The sequence below is a fragment of the Coccinella septempunctata genome, chromosome 7, assembly GCF_907165205.1.
Source record: "Coccinella septempunctata chromosome 7, icCocSept1.1, whole genome shotgun sequence".
NCBI classification, from domain to species: Eukaryota; Metazoa; Arthropoda; class Insecta; order Coleoptera; family Coccinellidae; genus Coccinella; species Coccinella septempunctata.
In genome coordinates this window covers 2,628,024-2,643,509 of record NC_058195.1, presented here as the reverse complement: position 1 = coordinate 2,643,509, position 15,486 = coordinate 2,628,024, and positions in this window count along the sequence as shown.

Genomic DNA, 15,486 nt, shown 5'->3' with positions numbered 1-15,486 from the left:
TTCACAGACCCTATAGCAAACTATAATTTCAGAAATTAAACTTTCGCTACGATTCATTTTATTGATGCACAGCTAAATTTTTCTATGAGAATTATAACTGATAACGTATTCAATGTTTATTAGTTCTTTTAAACATTGTACTGCCCCATATTCGTAGGAACTTCGCTAGCAGCTCAGAGAATCTACAGATAATGCTGGACACCTATAAACATATCTACGAAGCTTTAGGCCTTATACTCAATATCGACAGAACCAAAATCCTGGTAAGTCCGCCAGAAAGCCTTCGAACAGATATCAGCCTGGAGAATGAAACTCTGGAACAGGTCGAGCAGTTCAAATACTTGGGAAGCTTCATAAACACTAGGGCTAACGCAGACACGGAAATACAAAACCGTATCAATTCGGCAACACGGGCGTTCTGCAGCTAAAGGACAGAGTGTTTCAAAATCACGACCTCAATCTGAAGACCAAGCCAGCTGTTTACAAAGCAGTGGTCCTCCCAACGCTTCTTTACGGAAGCGAATGCTGGACGCCCTACAGGCGACATATCAAACAGCTTGAACAAACGCAACAACGTCATCTAAGACAGATAATGCACATCAGATGGTTCCACAAAGTTTCGAATGCTGAAGTCTTGCAACGCGCGAGTTGTACAACAATTGATACTCAAGTAACGAGGGCCCAATTCAGATGGAGCGGCTATATTCTGAGGATGCAAGACACAAGACTCCCCAAAATAGCTCTGTATGGCGAATTCACAGAGGGAGCCCGGAAACCAGGAGGCCAGTATAAGCGGTTTAAGGATGTACTACATCAGTTCCTTAAATCAGTTAATGCCAATCATAACTGGAACAACTAGCGTTAGATTTTCCTAGGAAGATCAAAACCAGGAACTCTATTCGAGGGATCACCAAACAATTCTTGGTTGAAAATAGTGCAGGTACTCCATTCAGACTGCCAAATGTCCTTGTCCCTCAAATTCGAATCAAGGAAAGAGTTGTACCATGAGGGTTTACGCGACTTCAGTCTGGGAATCTTATATTGTGAAATATAGGACAGAATTGGAAATGAGTCGGGAAAGGAGTGGAATGTATTCCAAGAATTTATAACTGCTATATGTCTTCGAATATGGGATGGTACAATGTTTGAAAGATGTGGTAACCATTGAATAGGTGAAGATCTAATAGTTCCAGTAACAATTCTTCTAGAAAGATTCAGCTGAGCATAAATTTTTTGCCCCTAGGTACTATTAACCCAAACAGGGCAACAATATTCGACAATCGAAGAGACCAAAGCTAGGGCTGCTGTTCAAAGAGTTGTTGCATCAGCACCCCATGAAGTACAAGCTAGTTTATGCACGATATTATTCCTATTATGCGTGGAATCCTCGTGTGAGAGACGATAAAAGATGGTAGTCTGCTTTTTTCAAACAGTTTCTGGACAATCCAAGAGAAGGTATCAGAAATATCATCACTTTCGTAGGAAGAAGATTCCGGGTCTTGAACAAAAAGCAGCCCAACCCAAAACAACTGTAACGTTTCATCATGTCCAACAAAAACATGATTGGTTTCGACTCCGACGATTCTACACGGGACACTAACGCCAACCGCACTTCGTTTTTCATGTCAAGGTATCTAACAGTACCTTTTTTTTCCTCTGCAACATTGTGCATGATCCTCTTTGTCAACACGACGGAGTGAGGAAACCCAACAGACCAAACGGATTGCAAGTCACTCCGATCGGCTTTCCCCAATTGCGTACAGACCAACACCTTCACCTGGAAGCTGCGAGGAAGAATCGGTAGCAGAGAAAAAAAACGCCGATACGTACGACGAAAGTTACGCGGGTAATCAGACCGCGTCTGTAGAAATTTCGGGCGATGCCAGATCAACTAGATCGGATCTTTCCATTTTTTTTTTCGTCGATGATGTTAGGACACCGATTCTCTAATGGCTATCTTCGGGCGTTGTTTGGGTTTCGTCATAATCGAAAAACCTCCCGAATTGATATCGGAATAGAAAGTACGGGCATTTTTGCGGTTTCGTCAGCGTGGGTCGCGCTGCCGTATCGAGAATTTGATGATTGATGGGTGGTCGATTGAGATGTGTATCGGATTTGCCGGAGGTGAATTCAGTGGTTTTTTTCTGGGTAGCTGATTTGAGAGGTTCGAATTCTGATAGTCTGACTCATCAATTAGCCGAATTAATGATGAAATAATACCTTCATTGATCTCCACCTTTTTCTATTAGAAGTGACTAGCAATGGAGTTCAATTATTTTGTCTAAATTCATGATTATTTATTTCTCTATTCTCTGTACGATGCAGATTTAAGATTGAACGGAAGCCATGTGGCACGTTTTTCTTCCACATGAAATCAGGAAACAAGGAGCCTTCCTATCTATATAAAGGACTGAGGGGGCAGTCTTGGAGAATATCCTACATATCAATAGATCATGAGAAAGTTGGAACGCCTATCACGCAAGCAGAAGGAAGAATAATATAGGAAAACCCATAAGACAACTGAAGATACTACTCGAAGATCATAGAAGTGCACATCTGCACTCTGCGTACTTGAAGGTTGAAGGTTTGGTATGAAAATAAAGGTTTTCGAATACGCTGAATCTATTGCGACCAATTTTGAAAGCCTATCTCCCTCCGTTTAGATTTTCATCTTGGAAATGGCATTTTTCGAAATTTGCAAATTTCAATCTGCGATATCTCCTGTTATATTCGTCTGATCGAATTGGGATTTCCGGTTATATAATCAGCGTTGCCTAGGCTTTCATCCTAGCAAAAAAACTCGATCTCGAAAATCTCGATTTTTTTGGGTCAAAAATGAGCAAGGGTTAGACCCCCCTAAAATGACCTATTTGCTACTCTGTCTGAAAATCAGGATGTTCTATTACTGTCTTAGGATATGGAATACATAGAATTTGTTTTGAAGATTCGAGAAAACCGAGCAGTTCATGATTCGAAAGAGAATTGCACTCCAGAGAGCTCTTGGAAGTCAACTCGAAAATGAAAAGTGGAAAAACAAAAAAAATTATTTTCTCCTAAACAGTGTCAGATATTGGGAAGTTCGGTATGAAAATATAGGTTTTCGAACACGCTGAATCTATGGCGAGTAATTTCGAAAGCCTATCTCTGTTCGTTTAGATTTTCATTTTGGAAATGGCAATTTTTCAAAAATCGCAATTTTCAATCTGCGATATCTCCTGCTATATTCGTCTGATCAAATTGGGATTTCCGGTTATATAATCAGCGTTGCCTAGGCTTCCACCCTAGCACAAAAACTCGATTTCGAAAATCTCGATTTTTTGGGTCAAAAATGAGCAAGGGGTTAGACCCCCCTAAAATGACCTATTTGCTACTCTGTCTGAAAATCAGTATGTTCTATCACTGTCCTAGGATATGGAGTGCATAGTATTTGTTTTGAAGATTCTAGAGAACCAAACAGTCGATGATTCAATAGAGAATTACACTCCAGAGAGCTCTTCGAAGTCAACTTGAAAATGAAAAGTGGAAAAACAAAAAAAATTATTTTCTCCTAAACAGTGTCAGATATTGGGAATTTTGGTATGAAAATATAGGTTTTCGAACACGCTGAATCTATTGCGAGCAATTTCGAAAGCCTATCTCCGTTCGTTTAGATTTTCATCTTAGAAATGGCAATTTTTCAAAAATCGCAATTTTCAATCTGCGATTTCTCCTGTTATATTCGTCTGATCCAATTGGGATTTCCGGTTATATAATCAGCGTTGCCTAGGCTTCTATCCTAGCACAAAAACTCGATTTCGAAAATCTCGATTTTTTGGGTCAAAAACGAGCAAGGGGTTAGACCCCCCTAAAATGACCTATTTGCTACTCTGTCTGAAAATCAGTATGTTCTATCACTGTCCTAGGATATGAAGTGCATAGTATTTGTTTTGAAGATTCTAGAAAACCAAACAGTTGATGATTCAATAGAGAATTGCATTCCAGAGAGCTCTTCGAAGTCAACTCGAAAATGAAAAGTGGAAAAACAAAAAAAATTTTTTTCTCCTAAACCGTGTCATATATTGAGAATTTTGGTATGAAAATATAGGTTTTCGAACACGCTGAATCTATTGCGAGCAATTTCGAAAGCCTATCTCCTTTCGTTAAGATTTTCATCTGAGAAATGGCAATTTTTCAAAAATCGCAATTTTCAATCTGCGATTTCTCCTGTTATATTCCTCTGATCCAATTGGGATTTCCGGTTATATTATCAGCGTTGCCTAGGCTTCCTCCCTAGCACAAAAACTCGATTTCGAAAATCTCGATTTTTTGGGTCAAAAATGAGCAAGGGGTTAGACCCCCCTAAAATGACCTATTTGCTACTCTGTCTGAAAATCAGGATGTTCTATCACTGTCTCAGGATATGGAGTGCATAGTATTTGTTTTGAAGATTCTAGAGAACCAAACAGTCGATGATTCAATAGAGAATTGCACTCCAGAGAGCTCTTCGAAGTCAACTCGAAAATGAAAAGTGGAAAAACAAAAAAAATTATTTTCTCCTAAACAGGGCTAGATATTTGAAATTTTGGTATGAAAATATAGGTTTACGAACACGCTAAATCTATTGCGAGCAATTTCGAAATCCCATCTCCCCTCGTTTAGATTTTCATCTTGGAAATGGCATTTTTCAAAAATTGCAATTTTCAATCTGCGATATCTCCTGTTATATTCGTCTGATCCAATTGTGATTTCCGGTTATATAATCAGCATTGCCAATGCTTTCACCTTGCTCAAAAATTCGATTTCGAAAATCTTGCTTTCAGACAGAACATCTTTCTATAATTAAAAAATTGAAATGAATAATTGGTTTTCACCAGGCTCACTAATCATTATTGAAGCCACCTCTACCGCTACATGGGGCATACATTAATGTAAATTAATACATGTCATTTCAGAAAAACAATAATTTTACCCTGAAGTCTCCTCTATCCATTCACATATGCACATTACGCAGAAGATTTGTCTTCCAATTAATCTAACCAGAAGATGATAAACCTCTCAGTCCATAAGTTATGAAACCAAATGGCCTAAGTACATGTTAAGTCCGAGAAATCTCATTATCTGACGATATTAAATGAGATGCAAAGTATGTGTTGAAATTCCGCAAAACGGAAAAGATATTTCCACACACATCGCGGCGAAACTTGTAATTACCATTCATCAAAGACGGCAGGGTGTTTAGGTCCGTTATTATATTAACATAAAGAGGTCGCTTCTGGCGACCAAGCACGCAGGAGAAACACAAACCAGCAGCCTTCATAAATGTATCGATCTGATCCATCATTGTTAGAGTATTCCTCTCTTTTGAGAGCCTGAAATCTGGGAAATGATGCTGTCGAATTTTTCAGAAGTTAAAGTTCACAAACTTTAACTTCTAGCTTTTCAAGAAAAACCCCTAAAAACGAATTCTGCCCACCCTGTACACATTCAACCCCAACACTTTTATGTCACTCAGTTTGGTGGTCCATTTTCCATTACAAAGTAGGATATAAGAGATCCTGAACATATTTATATGACTTATACACAGTTTCTTCTGTAGACAGTGTATAACTTTCATTACCATTTTACAATGATGGTTACAATCTTCAGTAACATATCAACGGTACAAGTCTACCATCAACTAGATTTATTGAATCATTATCTGAATATAGCCCGAATCTTTGTATTTAACATATTTTACTCGCTTACATAGTATCGCAGGATACCTCAGGCCAAATACTGTCTTAGTCTCTGGCCATAAAATGAGGATAAACCCATCCTAAACCAGCACGCGAACTCCAGGACAGGATGTTTGCATGTTTTCCGCTTTCTATCCTGAGCATGAAAGAAAATTTGAAGTACTTAATCAATGACAGTTTATCATATTTGATTCATTGAATGGGCGTACATTTCACCAATCGTTCGATGTGCAATCTTGACCACGATCCAAGATCAAGATCTATTCAAATGAAGAAGAAGAGGCTTCGCAAAAGAAAGAAATAAAAAATAACATATTCAAGTACAAAAAGAAAGCAAGACTTGGAAATTTAACAAAAATTTCAATAATTCAATACTGTCCTGAACACTCAAACGTTTTCAAATGAAAAATTACTAAAATTCTCTGTGAAATATACTTACTTATACACTATCTTTATACAAAATAGTCGATTCAAACATATTTCATCCAGAAGGAAATATATAGTGTTACTGTGGTTTAAATCACAATAATGGACCAGGATTCAGCTGAGAAAAAGTCGCTCAAACCTTGAGAGACTACTCTGATTGAACCTACGATGCCCCTACGGTCTGCCATAATATTAAACGTAACTAGATTGTTGGTGTATTTCCTATAATAAAAATGATTTCAGTGGAATAGCTGCGCAAAATATACGACTGGACGTAATTCTCTCATTACCATGGCCCAAAGGAAAACCAGAGCAGATGTTCAGCATCATAAACATTCCAAGACAGTTGTTTCGTAGTTGTTTCTTAGAACATCCTCAATTGAAGTCGCAAAACAACGCATGGAGTAAATTATCACCGTTTATCGTCACTCAAGGAACAGCGCCAATGAATTGCTCGAATTGAATGAACAGAAAGAATTGCTAGCTTATTCTACAATGAAAATTTCTATCACGAACTTTTACCTGCGGTTTGTTTCTGCCTCAATTAAAGAACAGATTCCTTTTTTCGATATTAGTAATCTTCCTGAATTAATCTATTGATTTCAAACAATATGATTTGATAGGTGACTACTAGACGCTTGATTGTCTATTTTTTAAGCCACTCGCTTGCTTAGTCAACAACTAATTAGATCTATAGATATCTGAAACAGTGGCGATTTCAGGAGTGATTTAGAGGGGAGAAGCAACCCTTCTAATGATATATCTCGAAATTCCATCAAGCTCGGAGCAACTGTTCGATCTAGAGGAAGTTTCAACTGAATCCAACATTTCGGGATCATCTTTAGAGGAATTAATCTTCCAGGAAAATTATCATAGATCTGAACGTGATACATATTCTGAAAGAGCAACTCTTCTAGTAGAAAATCTCAGAACTTAATCCATTTCGGTACAACTGTTGGGTCTTGAGGAATTTTTAACTGAACCAAACTTTTTGAGATTCTTTCGAAGGTCATCTTTAAAATAATTTATTTTCCAGGAAAATTATCTTAGATCTGAACGTGATACAAATTTTGAAAGAGCAATTCTTCTAATAAAAAATCTGAGATTATTTATCCATTTCGGCACAACCGTTGGGTCTTGAGGAAAATTAAACTGAACCAAACTTTTTGGGAAATTTTCGAAGGTCACCTTTAGAGGAATTAATCTTTCAGGAAAATGATCATAGATCTTAACGTGATACATATTCTGAAAGAGCAACTCTTCTAGTCAAAAACCTGAGAACTTCATCCATTTCGGTACAACCGTTCAGTCTTGAGGAAGTTTTAACTGAACCAAACTTTTTGGGATTCTTTCGAAGGTCATCTTTAGAATAATTTATTTTCCAGGAAAATTATCCTAGATCTGAACGTGATACATATTATGAAAGAGCAACTCTTCTTGTAAAAAATCTGAGTACTTCATCCATTTCGGCACAACCGTTCGATCTTGAGGAAGTATTAAATGAACCAACTAACCAACCAACTTTTTGGGAAATTTTCGAAGGTCACCTTTAGAGGAATTAATCTTCCAGGAAAATTATCATAGATCTGAACGTGATACATATTCTGAAAGAGCAACTCTTCTAGTAAAAAATCTGAGAACTTCATTCATTTCGGTACAACAATTCAGTCTTGAGGAAGTTTCAACTGAACCAAACTCTTTGGGATTCTTTCGAAGGTCATCTTTAGAGTAATGTATCTTCCATGAAAATTATCGTAGATCTAAATGTGATACATGTTCTATTTTGTGTTTTAACCGCTTTTCAGTCCATTTTAAAGACGAACAGTTATGCGGAATACCATCGTGACCCCCGCAAACACAACTCGTACTTTTCACTAAATCCTGACGCAACCTCCTAGACCCAGCCGGCCATAATTCCATCCTGAAATGATCCACATTCCCGTACGTGCAGAAATGCAAATGAGGTCGTAATTATGGACCGCTCAGTCACGATATACGCAGAGATATGGGCTGGAAGCTTTATTAGAGACGGTTTAGAGCCAGTGTGGTGGTCTCAAAGTTGGAACAATGACTGATACGCCCGGTACACCCTGTCAGACAAGATTTGCTTTCTAACAAACGGGCGAGGCCGCTCAGCCTACGCAATAACTACTTGGTACCTCTTTGCGGCGCAAGCCGACCACTAGCTACCATTGTGGCCGACCTGCTACCACTTAATACAATAGCCTTCGTGCTGATTACCTTTCTTCGTCAATTTTTTCGCCCGGCTCATTGTTTGGGCCGTTTGCCCTCAAATGCTGGGCGTGCTGTTGGCTCGCGGGCATGTTCAAATCACGACCTAATGGTTTACGTGAGGTTTATTTATAATGCGATAATTTCAATTAAATTGAGGAAATTGAAATCGATATCGATAAACGACGGAAAATTGGCGTTGGCTGTAATGGAATATTATTTGCCAACGGTGCTCTGCTTCTCGTGTCTTTACGACTCTCGATAATGGAGATTAGGTACTATTTGTTGCCTCCGAATTGGTACATCCTGATGGTTGAAATATAGCAACAATAGCCTGGAAATTCGTTGGATTATTGATATTCGTTTCCTTCGTGAATAGCCAACAGATCCAGAAAGTCTGTAGTTTAGTCAGGTGCGACCTATTGTGTCGCTCATCAGAGCTGTTTTCACAACTGCGTCATCTACAGCTTGCTCTCCAGCTCAAGAAGGCTAAGTCCTTATTACTCCTATAATTTCCTCCTCCAAGATATCTCTGGCGCAGGCTTGCAATGACCAGGCATTCCGTAAGCCACAGAATTAGCATTCGTTAGTTTCTAATGAGCCCATTTCCATCATATGCTTCCTAAGGCGACCATATCCTGTGAGTAAGCCATTGAGGAGGCGTACCTCACTCAGCTGAGTTACAAAAACTTCCTGGATCTCGCAGTTTCAAAACTCCGAAGGAACTTCCATTCCTGGAAGATTTCTCCAGAGTGTGTCTCTTTGGTGGCTTCTTCATTCTCTTGAAACTATTTCTTATAGGTCCATTTTCCGTTATCATAGAAAGGCTCAGGGCCTGTAAGTGGCGTTTTTGCTCGTTTCCTTCGATTCCAGAGTCACCATCAGGATACCAGACTAAAGGGTCTTGTTGTTCTTGCCTATTTCATCAACTTTTCTTGGGCACACCCATATCAGTTTTGAGTAGATGACATTATTATTATTATTATTTGAAACCAGGTTGTTTTGGCTTAGTTAGCTACCATGTAGATCTTTTATTTTCTTCCCTACTCATTCATAAGAACTGGAACCCAAGGAGTTCGTCAATGGTGTTGATAAAACCTTTGGGACCTTGGCTGTTACCTCGTGAGTATCCAGGACCGATTTCCCCATATGAATGGTTCTAAGGCCAGCCAGATGTGGACACTTGCATACCATGTGTTCAGCTGTTTCTGCTTCTGGTGCACAGAGACTACAAATCTCATCTGTTGACTTTCCCATACGGTACAAATAATATTTGTACCTACAGTGCCCTGTCAGTAGTCCCTCCATCACCCAAAGCTCTGCTCGTGACAGCTGTTTTTGCAAGTTCATCGACTTTCTCATTTCCTTCAACACCACAGTGCCCTGGTACCCATAGTAGAGCCACTTTGTTGTCTCTGGCCAGTTGCTTTATGGTATTGAGGCACTCCCATGTCAGCAGACATAACTGGCAGTGTGATTTCAGGGTCCTCAGTAGATGACATAGCAGTTCTCTGCTTTGATAATGGTTTGCGAACCATCTGCCTATCATTTAATGCTTTTATTTTTAAATTTTGTGTTTTCTCATTCTTTTCAATCACATTCGCACCGTTTAGAATGAAAAATATCACCTTGAAGCAGGAAGACTTTCGAAATTTGAAATATTCATAAACTGGCAACGCCCGCTTATTGTTCTGCGTAACTGAAAACAAGAAATGAAAAAATAAAAAAATAAATTCAAATCAATGCGAATATAATTTCAATCGCTGAATATCCATCAGCACCCTGCTGGGGAGGAAAATGAATATCTCTGTTTGAAATTCTTTTCCACACTTGAAAATGACTCTTATTGCACCTTTTTTTCTTCCTGATTCCACATTTCAGAATAATTCATCGAACACTCCTCCAACTGTCAAAGTAACATATTCACTAGCTAGGACATAAATATTATAAATTTGTCCCCGAAGGAATGTCAAAAATCTGCTTTGTTACGAGAACCAAGCTACGTACGATGAATATTTCATGTGACTCATTCTAGAACACCAAACGGTCAATAAATCATAACCAAGGAATGAAAATTCGCATTGAATACTCAAAATGTTCAACTCAAACAGACTTCCTTCCAACTAATCAATTTCTGACTGTATAAATCAGTGGAGAGACATTTCCAATGCACTGGATTCCAAAAGGTACCTTGTATGTCAGGTATTGTGATCTACCGTACCTTGTACTGTCATGGGTCTTGTTTTATCAGACGATAGATAAATGCGTAAACTTTTAAAGAATTGAAAATGTCGGTGGATTTATAACTTTATCCAACCTGTGATATTTCCATTAGGTTTCTGTCGTTCTATTCATTGCAATTTGCATAATGATCATTATTCAGGATCAATTTTGCTCGATAATGTGTGAGTATGGCAATTAGGATCATATACGTGATCCAACAGTGATAAATATTGATACTGTGCTGACTATTTGGTACTTTGGCACTACGCACTCGATTTTTGAGTACTTCACTCAAAGAATATATTCCTAATCCTGCCAGTAGACCATTGAAGTCATAGCATCAGTGAGTTAGATCTACCTGCCTGTCTCCTGATCCACTTCCAAGGTATTTGTACGTTCCATATTGTTTTGTATCATTATTTTATTTGTATCGTGGAATGTAATCTCAAGGAAAAAGTTTTTTATGGTCCTCATATTCATATTTTAAGATTTGGCATATCCAGAATGATGAAACAAGGCTTCATGGACAAAATTGAATTAGGTTATCAATGAATCAGTTGAGAAACTCTTGGTAAGAGATTTTGGAAGTTTTATTTCTCTTTAAATACTATTGAACCATGAAAAGGCGTTGTTCGTACAGTATACTACGTACATAAACTAATCCTCATCTGTCAGTTGTCAAACTGTCTTTCCTAAAGGTTGGTAACACCTCACAAATTGCGGAAAGATGTGAAAAAAGTCAAGCAGCTCCTAATAAGTTCGAATCGACAATAGTTGATAAATCTAGGAGCGATGATGAGCAATAAGAAGTCAATACTGAATGCTCTTCTACTTCTTGTCTCTATAAATTGTCACCCGTTGCTTCTGTACAAATTGTCAATTTCATCGGCGGTGCAGTCACACCGGTGAAAGTCAATTAATAATAAATTAGCCAGGAAGCGGTAGTGTGAGTTTAAAAAGCATACGGTAATTAAGGAAGCCTTCCACGTAAATTGGCTCACAATATTCAGTACTAATGAGAGGATTTCAACTTTGCGACCGTGAAAATTCCGTACGCTTGATTTTACACACATCGGTCGCTCATCGAATATCGAGCAAAGATGATACGAAATGAGTTTTTTATGGATAAGAACCGGAACGAAAGTTCATCGAGAGATGCGACTATGCTCTCTGGATATTTCGATATCGAAATTACGCTCTCAAATTCGATTTTTATGCTCCAAGTGACGGTGTGCAGATGTTTATACGTATGGTTTGTGAGAGGATGCAGAGGTATAGGCTGGGTAATTTTCAAGAAAGTTATTTCGGTTGGAATCAACAGAGCAGTCCAATTAGGCGTGAAAACTCTAACTTCCTGAGCGAAGATTTTAGAGGAGGAAGATAGGAAACGCCCTTATAGGAGGATGTATTGATATCTGGTTAGCCTAGACCAGTTCCATGCAAAAAAAATATTGCGTTACCATAGCAAAGAACAATAACTCATTAGAAGTGTCATGTGAAGTTTGAGGTCATAAAAGTAAACCAGAGTTACTCAATAAATTAAAAGAAAGAAGAATGAGTATCGAGCCATCATTAAGTACCTGTATTTAAAAGGGTTAAGAGGTAAGCAGTTTACGAAGATATGCTCAATAGCCTTGGTGATCAATGTCCTTCGTATGCGACCGTGAAAAATTGGACTGCAAGCTTCAAAAGATGTAAATTGCAGGTTCGATGTAATAAATGTGTCCAATTTAGAGGAGGATATGACGAGTAACAAAATATTTTGACATTAAAATTTTTTTTGGTTCTATAGAAGGCTAAGAATTTTTCACTAAAGAGATTCTGCTCTTTTCGAATCTTTAGAACCGAATTATGTGTCATAAACACCACTATTTCAAGGGATCCTTTATAGGTGTAAAACTTTAAGCGTGCATTCAAATTTAACGTAATCTATTGGAGTGTATTGAACTCACAGAATGTGAAAATGACAAATTTTCTTCGTCTACCACCTTCTCACGGTGTTCCATACACTTAATTATAAATTCATAACGAGACCGATTCCCATACCGGATTCACAAGCACAAACCCATAATCATACAGCGATAAAATTTCTTAGCGGTGACAAAAAATGCTTCCCAAACAAGGCAGTCCAACCTCAAATAGCCAAAGAGCGACCGTTCCAGTGTCACTCCATAAAACGGTATCAATTATAGCAGACAATAAAACCATCATTAGGTGTTAGAGTCGTGTTCTCATGCTCATTAGCAATGGACTTATCCTCATAAGCAACACTTCCATTCGCTAACAATGAACATTATAATCATAATAAATAGTTAACTTTCTATTTTCCGGTACCTGTACACCATTGGTCTATTCTTAGTTAAGCAGCAGGTAAGTTTGCAGTGGGGAGGTATCATAAGTGTCTGTATTCGCTAAATGTTGAGCGTGTGTGGGAGGCTTCAATTTCAAGTGAAGATGGTAGGGAAGACCAAGGAGAAAGGACGTGTGATTATTCAATTATTGAAGGTTTCGCCTCTATTGGTTTCATTCTTGGCGTTGGGATGGCATGGTGACAAATCTGACGTTTTTCAATGGTCTCCACAATTTGGTAAAAGATGATAAAGTACTAATTTATGAGTTCAATCATCCTACAGTGATTCTGCGATTAATTTTAACGTCTCAAATTGGCTGTTGAGAGGTTCAGTGAGTGGTTGTCAAATATAATTTGTGAGATACTTGAGTATCTTATATTGGGATAAGTAGGTATAATGAATATCAATAAGTCTGACTTTGCTGAAGTAGCAGGTTGGTTCTTTGAGCATGAGGAGGCTTCATACGAGGATATACTGAAAAATTCTCAGCCTGCTATAGAACCAAACAAAATTTAAATGTCGAAATATTTTATTACTCAACATATTCTCCTCTCAACAGCGAACCTCCAACGTCTCTAGACGTTTCTTCTTGCTCTGCAAACCAGACCTCCACAGCTTTTATTACCTCCTCGTTGAAAGAAAATTTACGACCTTTTAAACTTTTTTTCAGTTGAGGAAAGAGATGATAGTCGGTTGGAGCCAAATCTAGTGAATAAGGGGGATGTTAAGGGTAATTCAAACGAATTTTTGCATGGCAGCATGCAAACCTTTGGATAGCATTTTGCAGCAATTTTTCTCATACCCAAATTGACGTGAACTATATATGATGATACCATTCTTATTAAATATTCAGTGCTTCAGATATCCGTTGTCCGTGTAATGAACTGCATCGATATTTTCGGGGACTGACACAGAAACTGGCATTCTCGATCGGTCATCATCTTCAATGAAAAATTTACCTCTTTTGAAGTCCAATTTTTCACGGTCGCATACGAAGGACATTGATCACCAAGGGTATTGAGCATATCTTCGTGAATCTGCTTACCTCTTAACCCTTCTAAATACAGGTACTTGATGATGGCTCGATTTTCACAAATTCGGTGGATATCTTCTTCCTTTTAATTTATTGCGTAACTCTGGTTTACTTTTTTGACCTCAAACTTCACACTGACACTTCTAATGAGATATTGTTCGTTGCTATGGTAACGCAATATTTTTTTTATGCAAAGAACTGGTCTAGGCTAACTAGATATCAATACATCCTATTAAAGTAGCGTAACTTGTTAGCTTGTTTCCGTTAGGTTTACAAAAAAATGTTTAATGCATCAACAAACACCTATTGGTGAATGAAAGGGCAGAAGGAAGAAACAGGTGATTTCCTGACGTAACTCTTCTGTCGATTGGCCAAAATCATACCCGTGTTTGGAAATTACTACCAGAAAGATTGATCTCCCTCGTAAACGAGGAATTTGTCCTCTTATAAAAGCGCTCAGCATCTTCAAGAGGAGTAAATATATCTTGGACGAACAAGCAATGAAATAAAATTCATGTTTCGCAATAAATATCAATCGTCGGTTTATGGAGTGTCAAACATAAAATTTCTACCGGACAAGCCTCTTTTCGGAGAGCCGAAGCGCGCACGACCCACGTCGTAAAATAAAAAGGATACCCTCCTTATGCGAAATCAAAAAACGATATCCTTATCGCGCTATAAAATCTTTCGTTTTGCGACTTGGAAAAAAAATTGCTCGAACTTCGTTAAACTTCACTCAAAACGGAATGTCATAAAATCGCATTTTAATTAATCTAGGTCGGACTGGTTCATTAAATGTTACTACACGAAAATCTCCATTTTACCTTTTTTTTCCATCGGGTATACATAATGAAGACATAAGTTGTGGCTCGCAAACAAGACAGCTTCCTTCTGTACAATAAATTTGAGATATTCCGCCGATAAGAAGTTGCGCAACTTTCCAGAGTTATTATGTGTAATAACGAAATTATACGTATCATAATTACCCCCTTCACTTCTGAAAAATTGGACGAATTTCAACTTTTTCTTATAAATCAATGACAGTCGTGTTGTAATTGAGGTGAACTTCCCTTCAAAGTCCTACCAACGATGTATCTGCGGGTATGATTGATGTCAAAGTGATACGTGATGAAATGAAAGGAATGAAGTCAAAAGGTGAAATGATTGGTGGAATTTTATCCAAGGAAACTGTTTTTGAAAAGGCTTCAATGTGTTTTATTCACCCAATCGAATTCACATCAATTCTCTACCGAAATCGAATCGTACATGTTTTCAAGTATACGTCGCACCAGCAATTCCGAATGGTAAACAAATTTATACCCTACAGGTGGTCCAAAACGATCCTCATTAAATAATAAAATGAGACGGAGGGCAATTATAGAGAGAAACGCTTCAACACACTGTCCAACAGAACCGATCGGCTTTTTGCCAACACTATTAACAGTTACACGGCTACTTAGGATGGAAATAAATCATATAATTATATCAATTATCGAAGTTAGAATAA